Genomic DNA, 9453 nt, shown 5'->3' with positions numbered 1-9453 from the left:
GTGTAATGAGAACATTGTCGGAATAACTGGAAAGGACCCAAGCTAACTCACATCATTGAGTAGAACTAGTCTGAACTACTCTTTTTCTTAAAACCCTGAAGATATTGAAGCAGTGACCAGAGGTTAGATGAGAATGCAGTGAGGCCCACCTGGTTCTAATACTGCAGCAGACTGGAGCAAGTGAAGGCTGTAGTTGGAAGGAGACTTCAGAGTCTGGTGGTGGGTGTGCTGCTTATCTCTCAAGTGACAATGTGCAAGTACCCAGAAAGTTTCATGATACATGCTGAAGAGAAACTAAGGTAGTTGTTGTAGTATTGATTCAGGTGTGAGTTGATGTCTGCAAATGTGTTTTTTGCTTGTTTTTTCCTCTTTAGGGCTCAGTCAAAAAAATTCTAAGCCCCTTACTAGTAAGAAACCATGCGGTGAAAAGTGGTTAATGGCTTAGATACCAACGCATGCTACATGTATGAAGTGCTACTGAGAAACAAAACAATTCTGACATTACAGAAAATCATGTGCATGTGCATATGCAAGGTATAGGTGCTTGGCCATGAATTGTTTGCATCTTTACAGTGGCAGAAAGCGGCATGTGTGTTCATATTTTTCTTCAGTCCTTTTTTTTTTTTATTATGTCTCATCTTGGGTTTTTATTCAAGCATTTAATTTTATGTTCTGCACAGGCTCGACCTTTTCTACTTTATAGTTACGTTCATGTTAGATCCTAAATTCATTTCAAGATCTATCTTTGTAATGACCATGAGAAATTTAAATTTTATGAAGAAAAGGAATCTTTTTATGCGTTGACTTAGGTCGAAGACTATGGTTAATGTGTGTTATCAGCTGCTATAGGCAAAGTTTGTGGTTTGAGAAGGCTGACTTTCTCAAAACCATAATGAGAAGTATCTAAATCGAGTGAGAGGTGAGAAATTCTTCTTAAAAAAAAAAAAAAAAAAAAAAAAAAAAAAACTTTTTTGAAGAAAACCACCCTTATACCAGCAATTTCCAAATAGGCTTGGGTGCATTTATCTACCCATTATAGTTCTTATTTTACGGATGAATATGCTAAGTGCTATTCAGAATTATTTGGCCATATGTTCCTGTTTTTATGAACCCTCATTTTGTGGGTTCTTTATATAAATAAAATTATTCTCTTCGTGATGGCATGTTTTAAGAGGAAGAGAAAAGAATGTTATTTCAAATGTTATACCTTTCTGCAAAAGAGCAGATGGTGTTTGTGTGTGGGGCTTCAAGTAAGTTTTACACTTTGTTGGAGCTACTGTTTTCTTTCCAGATTGTCTAAGTGAAATTAGTGTTTCTAGCTCTTCTGGAGTGTCCCAGGTTATGTTATGCTTGATGTCAGTGTGTTTTAACATCAGCAAAGCGTGGAGTTGTCCTTTGTGCTTGTGGGTTTGTGTAGCCTGGATTGCTGTCCATGTGCAGGCAGGAGTTCCTCACTTAAAACATGTGTTGTGCTTTGACAAGATGGGACTGAGGTACGGCTGCATGATCTGATGTTCTGGCCTTTTTGAAGGTGAATGTAATGCCTGATTTGCTGGTCTTTGAGATCTCCTTCAGTTGCCACAAATTTTCAAAGCTGATAAAGAACAGTCTCGGTGACAGTAGCCAGCTCCTCCAGCACCTTTGGATACATCCCCTCTAGTATCATTACTTCTCCACAGTCAATTTGACAGCCTTTGTGGCCACTAAATTTGACATTAAAAAAAAAAATAAATTGGAAAAAAATAGTTGGCAGATGATTAACTTTCCTATTTGTCTTTTAATGTGAAGTTTAAAAGCCATTGGTCATGCTAATTGTGGGGAAAAATGAGTCTGGCAGTCAAGTCTCAGAGGAGAATTCATAGATAGGAAGAAGCCGTAGGCTGCATCAAAACATCAGATTATTAAACATCCCTTTTTCTAAATCTGTGCTAACAGATTTACATCTCTGAATCACAAACATCACGCTGGGTGAAACGAAGGGCAGGGACTTGCATTGTGTTGCTGTCTAAATCGGTTTCAGTATTCCTTTGTGAAGTTTGGGTGGTGTGGTGTCTGTGCTTTTAGTTTTTTGGACAGTGATACTTGGGCATGTTTAAAAACGTACTTTCCTTGCAGTGAATTGCTTCAAGTAACTTGGTTTGAGAACTGTTTTAGCAGGAACAAATCCATGTGAACTCTTCCACAGAGACTATTTCTTACACGAGTATTTCCAAGAGTAACTAAAGGGGAACAAAGAATACTGAACTGCTGGAGGTACATGCTTCGTGGCTACAATACGTGTAGGATTACAACAGGGGCTTGCAGAATATCGCAAGCCTTCCTGTTGATGCTGGCGTGCTGGGGGAACAACAATTGCAGGGCATCTACAGATCCAAGGAGCTACTGTGGAGCAGGGCTCTGGAACCTCGTGGGTAGATGGAGATGTGAAATGTAGCATGCCTCTGGATAGGGCAGTGGTCTGCATCTGAGAGCAAATTATGGGAATCTATTAAAATACTAGTGGGTTTGCTCATTTAGAGGAGAACACCTGTGCAAGAGAATATTTGAGGTGGCTGAGAGGAGCAACAGCATGATCAGGGGAAGGAGGGAGCTGTGATGCAGGGTGCCGCCTTCTGCGTTCCGCCTAAGGGTCTGTAAAGAAATCTGTGGTTCTGGATACAAAGGGAAGATAGAGGTATGCTCCTGACACTACAAAACTGTTTTATATTTATCTTTTTTTTGTAGTTGAAGTAGTGAGGTGCTGTATTGCTGCATATTCATACTGAGAATAAAGCCTAGGCTATCTCCTGTTTATGTAAGTGCTTTAACAAGGGCAATCCTTGAAGCCTGGTCTTACTTCCAGACCAGAGTGTTGGCATGGAGCTGAGATCTGAGCCTATGTTCAACAGGCTGAATTACTGCTTTTTCAGTCTTTTTTCTCAGTCACAGACAAGGGTGCAAAAGTATCTGTTTTTATTTTTTTTCCAGGATGGAATGAAAAGAAATACAGAGAAATTTCCATATCAAAACCGAATTGTTGTTTTCCTAACAGCTATTCACATGTGTTGGATGATGCCTGATGAGTGTCTGCTATTTGAAAACCAGGTACTACATGGACAAGTATGTCTGGCACAAGACAAGTGTGTTTTTGCCTTTATGCAAATAACAAAAAAGCAGTGTGCAAAGAGGCTACGGAGGACGTGGCGTTTCCAGGGAAAATATTTTTGCAGCTTTTGCAGCTCTACTTCTGATAAGTTACTAGATTTTTGTGATTTTATTATAAAAGCCATAACTCAATAATAAAGAAAAGCTGTATTTAACTGACTTCATCCGACTTTTAATGCTTTGAAAATTAACATTGTCTGACATGCTTTTTCACTTTATTTGGTTGAAAAAGCTTTTTTCTTCATGTTTTCGAGCAGTTGTTTTGTGGTGGTGGGGTTGGTTCTAGCTGACTATCGTTCTTTTAGTAGTTCAGCATAACAAAGGGGTTTTGCATAGACACATGGTTCTTGGTTTGCTTTGCATGCTGGCACTTAAAAGTTCAGACCTTGAAAATGAGTGGATTATTAGCATTGAAGCTATGAAAGCTTAAATTCCCTAAAATTGCATATGTATTTTACGTGGGTTTCATGTTTTAAACAAGTCCTAAAGGCCACTTCATTTTTTTCTAAGGTCTGCTGTAGTGGAAAAAAAAAACGAAAACATATTTCATGTGAAAATTGTTTTATTAATGCAAAGGTTCAAAAATCCAGCACTTCAGAATGAGAAACTCCCAGGAGCACAAGTTTTCCTAGGATGTGAGTTCAAACACAAGATGCCTCTATAGCACAAGTGTAGTGGTGGTTTAAAAAAAAAAAAAAATCCTTTTTTTTTTTTTCCCTTTATAGAAAGGAAAATAACGCTGTTACTGGTTGTTGAGAAATGTACCTTGGGCCCATGCACAAAACTCAAGGTAGCTCTGAGTATAGGGAATTGATGTGCGATGTTGTGTCTTCATCTTGGAGTGAAATACACACTTTCAGAAGTTCACACAGCTTCCCATAAAATGCTTACATTCTAATACAAGAAAGGAGGAAAACTGTGAATGTTAAATTACAGATTAATTACTAAACATAAAATACTCCTGATGTCTCTTCATGTGGAAGTGGTATCTGTTTATGGCATTCAGGCATAAGTGGGAAATTTGAAAAACATTTTGTCTTGTTCTGTCTCTATCAAGACTAAGTATACTTTTCAAAAATAGTATGTAAGGCAATAGTGTAATATGCAAGACTAAGTACTCTGCTCTAGTCTTTAATCTCACTTCGTTGTTGTAAAATGATCTCCTTGCTTTATATGTACTAGATGGCCAAGCTTGAGTAATTTCTTCCTTTCATACTACTGGGTACTTTGCATGATTCAGTTCTGAAGTTCAGTTTTGTCTATGTTTAATGGACGTTTCATGTTCTTTTTTTGGTTGAAAGGAGCTAATTAATGACACTCCTAGAAAGATGAGATAGAAGTCTTACCAGAAGAAAAGAGGAAAAAAATTTCTTGACCTTTAAGTATTTTTAGCATTGGTTCAAAAGTGTGAAAATCTCTGATGTCCTGAGAAGGCATAAAAGTGGTGGTATAGAAGATATATCCAAGTACTTGTTTTTCGATTGAACCTGTAGTTCAGTCTTGAACAAAATAAATATATGTAGCCTAGAACATACAGGATCTTGCAGTCAGATGTGGAGTTGAACTGTTCAAAAGTTTGCTGTTCTAAAACTGATTAATAATTCTTTCAATGGACTACAGGTTAATACTGCAAATAAGTTTTAATAACCTATTACTAACTGAAATATATACCTTAGCTTCTCAACTTTTAAAATAGTTTCATTGTCAGCCAGCCTAGTGTCTTTCCATTATTCAAAAGCGAAAGTCTAGACGAGATTTAATTATTAGTAAAATATGATATGAGAGAGAGAGTGGGGGGCCTTTGTCTCGTTACACAGCGTGGAATATCACAGAGGTTGGGCTAGAATAGCAAGTACCTAAGAAGAGTCTGAACTGTTAAATATATTGCCATAGTGCAAACCAAGGGTCAGATTCAGTTTAAAAAAAAAAAAAAAAAAATCCAGCAAAGGACGTTGGAATGCATTTTAGTGCATTCCTTCCTTGAGAAGTAGCTTTCTGAATTGTATTCCTAGTGAGAATTTGTAGAAAAAATTATGCATAAATAAAAGATGTATGCATAGTTCATTTCAATTTGATTTCTTTGATCTATATGTGAGTATATGAGCTTCAGACAGGGCTGTAAGGATTCCAAACAGTTTTTTTCTAAACCTCAATGCATAGTAGTACTATCAAATTTTATTTCCTTTTAACAAGCAGAGACCTTTACAGGGATTGCCAGAGAGCTGCAGCCCCTCCAATCTGTAATTCATGCCTGTTCTCATCCAAAGATGTCTCTTTTGAGATTTCAGTGGACTTGAGGTCAGACCTGCTGCAAATTTGATGGCTTGAATAGAATTAATTTCGTGGAAAGAAATGAGTGCAAAGACTTTGTTTGTGTTGCTGTTTTGACTAATGCAGACTTGGCTAATAGAGGTTAGTGGCATCCTATTTTGTTTTGCCCCCACCCCACTTAAATCTCATGATATGCTTTGACTGGAACAAATGGACACTAACAGAGGTGCAAATTAATGCTAATCAGCTTGTCTGATGAGTCGTCCAATTTAGGAGGTGAATTAAAAATGTGTCAAAAAAAAAAAGGTGCATATGGTAGTGTATATTGCTGAAGTGTAGTTTTTCCAACCTAGTTCGAAGTCAATTGAAAAAGTATTTCACCAGAATCAGAACAAAAATACCAAGTAAAACTAATATTTTATCTGACTGGGAGCTATGTAAGACTGCAAACTGAAAGAATTTTCCTTAAATCTTTGTACTGTGCTGGGAACTCACTCAGCAAGCTGAAGCCAAATCTCGAAGTGTTGAGTAGGCTTTGGCTGTGCTTTGGAGAAAGGATTAGTTCTTGTGGTCTAGGGTCTCTTTTGCTAGATTTTTTTGGTTTTGTATTAAAACCAGATTATTCTAATGATCCCTAATCTCAAATACTCTGAAGATTGACGATCCAAAGATAGTAATTTAGACATCATCTGTGGAATTTATTAGTAATAGATCTCTTTCAGATCACTGTACCCAAGTATTGTATGTCAAAGCCTATTAAAACCATAATATCCTTTAAAGTTTGTCAGCCTACATTTATCAGACCTTGGTGTTCCATCTCTTGGGTGATGGTGGCTATTCCTGTGTTGTGCTTATTTGAGCAGGAGCTTTTTGACCCTGACAAGAGGGAATGAACTTGGGTTTGGAGGAGTTGGTCAATGTCAAATACAGCTGCTGTTTCCCTTGATGGCCTTGGCCAAGATGTTTTTTTCTCTGCTGTGCTTTCATTTCCCAGTCTGTAAAATGAGTGAAGTTTGTTGCCTTTTTAAAGGTGTTTCAGAGATAATGGTAAAAAGCAATGAACTAAATCTAGGAATTTAGTTTTGTATAGTCATGACCACAGAAACATTGACATACTTGTTACCAACCAAAATTGTGATTCTACTGAATTTTCAACAACAAAGCTTACTGCTAGTGGCAGTCAATACATCACATGTGGAAGACAGTTGCTATAATTATAAATTATTATTATAATTATAAATACTTGAAAATGCAATTAGAAAAGACAAAACAAAATAAATAAATTTGACCTTGTTTCGTTGGTCAGTGATAGCAACAAGCTTATACCTGTTTGTTCTGAGTAGTGATAGTTTGAATATGAAGGCTGAAAATGGGTAATTATGGAGGCAATGGCATGTTTTGTCAGGCAGTGTTAATAACCTCTAGTCTGTGACTTATTGCTGATCTGGTGGTAACAATATTGTAGTGTCTTCAGCTTCGTGTGAACTGTGGCTGCTGATTTGAGGATAATGCTTTTCACCATGACTTATGATTCTCATGTACCAGGCCATAATGTATTCTTCAGCGTCCCTTCACAATGTGTCTTCTAGCATAAGCTCTAACTAGAATAGCAGTAGTAGAAAATATTATATGCTGTGAATATTTGCCAAGCTTTACTCATCAGGAAATGTAAAATTCCTGCATCAGGGTTGCTTGGGGGACAATTTCCTAGTCACAGGTAAGTGTTGTCACAAAATGGATCTTCTGGCAGAAGGGTGCTCTTGCTCATCAACAGAGACAGAGCAACATAAATCACAGTTTTGAATCCGCTTGTGTTTAATTAGATGTTCGTATTCTGCACATTTTCCTTGTGAGCAGAGGATATTCAGAAAAACAAACAAACATTCAGAGGAAATGTTGTTCCGGAGTGGATCACTGGGAGCATCTGCTTATTACAGGTTTTGTGCATTAAAGCAGCAGTGAAGGAATGGTGAGAGAATGCAGGGTATTAAGTTAGAAAGGGGATTTGGTGCCAAACATACTGTGTTTAAAAAACATTTTTTTTTTTTTTAAAAAAGAAAAAGCTCTGTTTAAGGGAAATGTCAAATCCACTACAATTGTAATTTTAACTATAAAGTAATCATAAAATAGGTCAGTGAGGTCACACCACTGCATTCCCAGTGGACACAAACTGGTGGCAGCTGTATGAGCTGTGCAACAGTCCAGTAAGATACTGGAGAGCTCCTGAGCTCTAAAGGTAAGAGCTGGTTCTAGCATTGGAGTACTGAAGGGATCTTTTTAATGGTAATCCTGTTATACCTAGAAGGTAACCCGCCTCATAAAGATGACTTGTATTTGTATCCAGATATGATGGAGTGAAAGGGGAAAAAGTCTCTTTGTAAAAATTCTCTGCTGCTATCTCCATAATCTCTACTTGAGTGAGCATCAGCCAAGTGAGAAAATGAAAAATTATAACCTGCCAAGCATCAGTGGCAGACTGAAATGAAAAAATTGCAAGTTAATAACAGTGATGCCTCAGAAAAATTTGCTGGCCAATTTAACATTGCTTTATCCAAGGTCACATCTTGCAGCTGATTATTTTTAGTAATTTGCAGATGAGGACTTTCTACATTTCTCATGGCAAGTCAAGATCAGGGAAATGCCAGGTACGGTTTAAAACTCAAGGTTATCAATCTCTTCAAATCAAAAGTAAATCATATTCCCTGCTTATTTGCTTAAGACCGGGCACGGAAATAATTTTCATTGTAGTGAAGTGGAAAGTCTATGCTATCCTTTATGGCAGTGATAAAGTCAATGTAACATGAAAACTCCCAGTGGAGTAAGGTTGAAAGAAGAGAAATAAAATAATAATAAAAAAATCCACAACTTGTCAGCTTCCTCTGGAACAGGTTCTCACTAATGTGCATGTGATGATTTTTGCTTATGTGGTAAAGAGATTGTTGTACGTTTTCTGTTTCTTAAAAAATGTGAGCCTACTGCAAACTAATGCGTAAGACATAGTCTAAGTAGAGTCATGTGAACTAACCCAAGCACTTTACTGGAATTGGAGATGTAACAATCATTAGTGAACTGTAGCAGCACTTAATTTCCTCCAGTACAACCAACCCAATCATCTTAATGTTACACAGCAAGCCTTGTGACGACATTTGCAGAGCATTGGCATGCTGTCACCTATTTAAAAATATTCCATTCTTCCTCAAATGGGATGGATCAGTTTGAGGGACCTCCTGCTAGGTTTGAGGTCTGTGGGACCTCCCGTGCTGTTGTGTTGTGAGGTTCTGTGGTCCTGTTCAGAGAAGGGTATGAAATAAACTGATATGCTGAGCAGACACGGCAGTTCTAGGGAGACTTTGTGGTCTGGTGGTTCACAAATCTTGTCTGCAAGTAACTTCTCAACTGCTGGAATGCTGCTGTACCAACAGGAGTGCAGAGATGGTTTGGGATGGAAAGCAAAGGGCTTTTCTTACCTGAAGGGTGATAGAGCAGCCTTCTTGTAACTGCCCAGTTCTCTAGCCATAGATGTTTTACCTGTCAGTAAAGTAATAAAAATACCAGAGCAGCTCTGTTCAAGAACTCTCCAAAAGCTTCATTTTTACCTATGCATGAGCTTTGTAAGCCAGTGGGATTCTGTGTTGTAATTGCCAATAATGTCACTGGAGTGCTTTTCAGGAATGAGAGGATTAGCTTGCAAAAGGCGTCACTGGCGATCTTTAATGGTCCCAGTGGTCAGAAGTCTGGGTTTAAGTCTCAGCTGCCTGAATGGACTCTGCTGGGCATTTGCTCAGTAGGACTTTGAGCTGAATTCCCAGCTGTGCTTCCCAGCCCTCTGTGGATGCTCCCTGTCAGATTACTCGCATCCTCCCTGGCTTCTCAGATCTGACAAGATTGCAGCTTAAGCTGTTTAATTTTTCTAGCTGTCATGCAATGCATCATATTGAGTTAGTCCAATAGCCCTAATCTAATGCTCACCGCAATGAAACTGTGAATGTATCAATCAATACTTATTTTAGTAAATGTAAAGGAAAGTGAAAATTCTCT

The sequence above is a fragment of the Aythya fuligula genome, chromosome 9 (assembly GCF_009819795.1).
Source record: "Aythya fuligula isolate bAytFul2 chromosome 9, bAytFul2.pri, whole genome shotgun sequence".
NCBI classification, from domain to species: domain Eukaryota; kingdom Metazoa; phylum Chordata; class Aves; order Anseriformes; family Anatidae; genus Aythya; species Aythya fuligula.
This window is presented reverse-complemented; position numbering follows the sequence as displayed.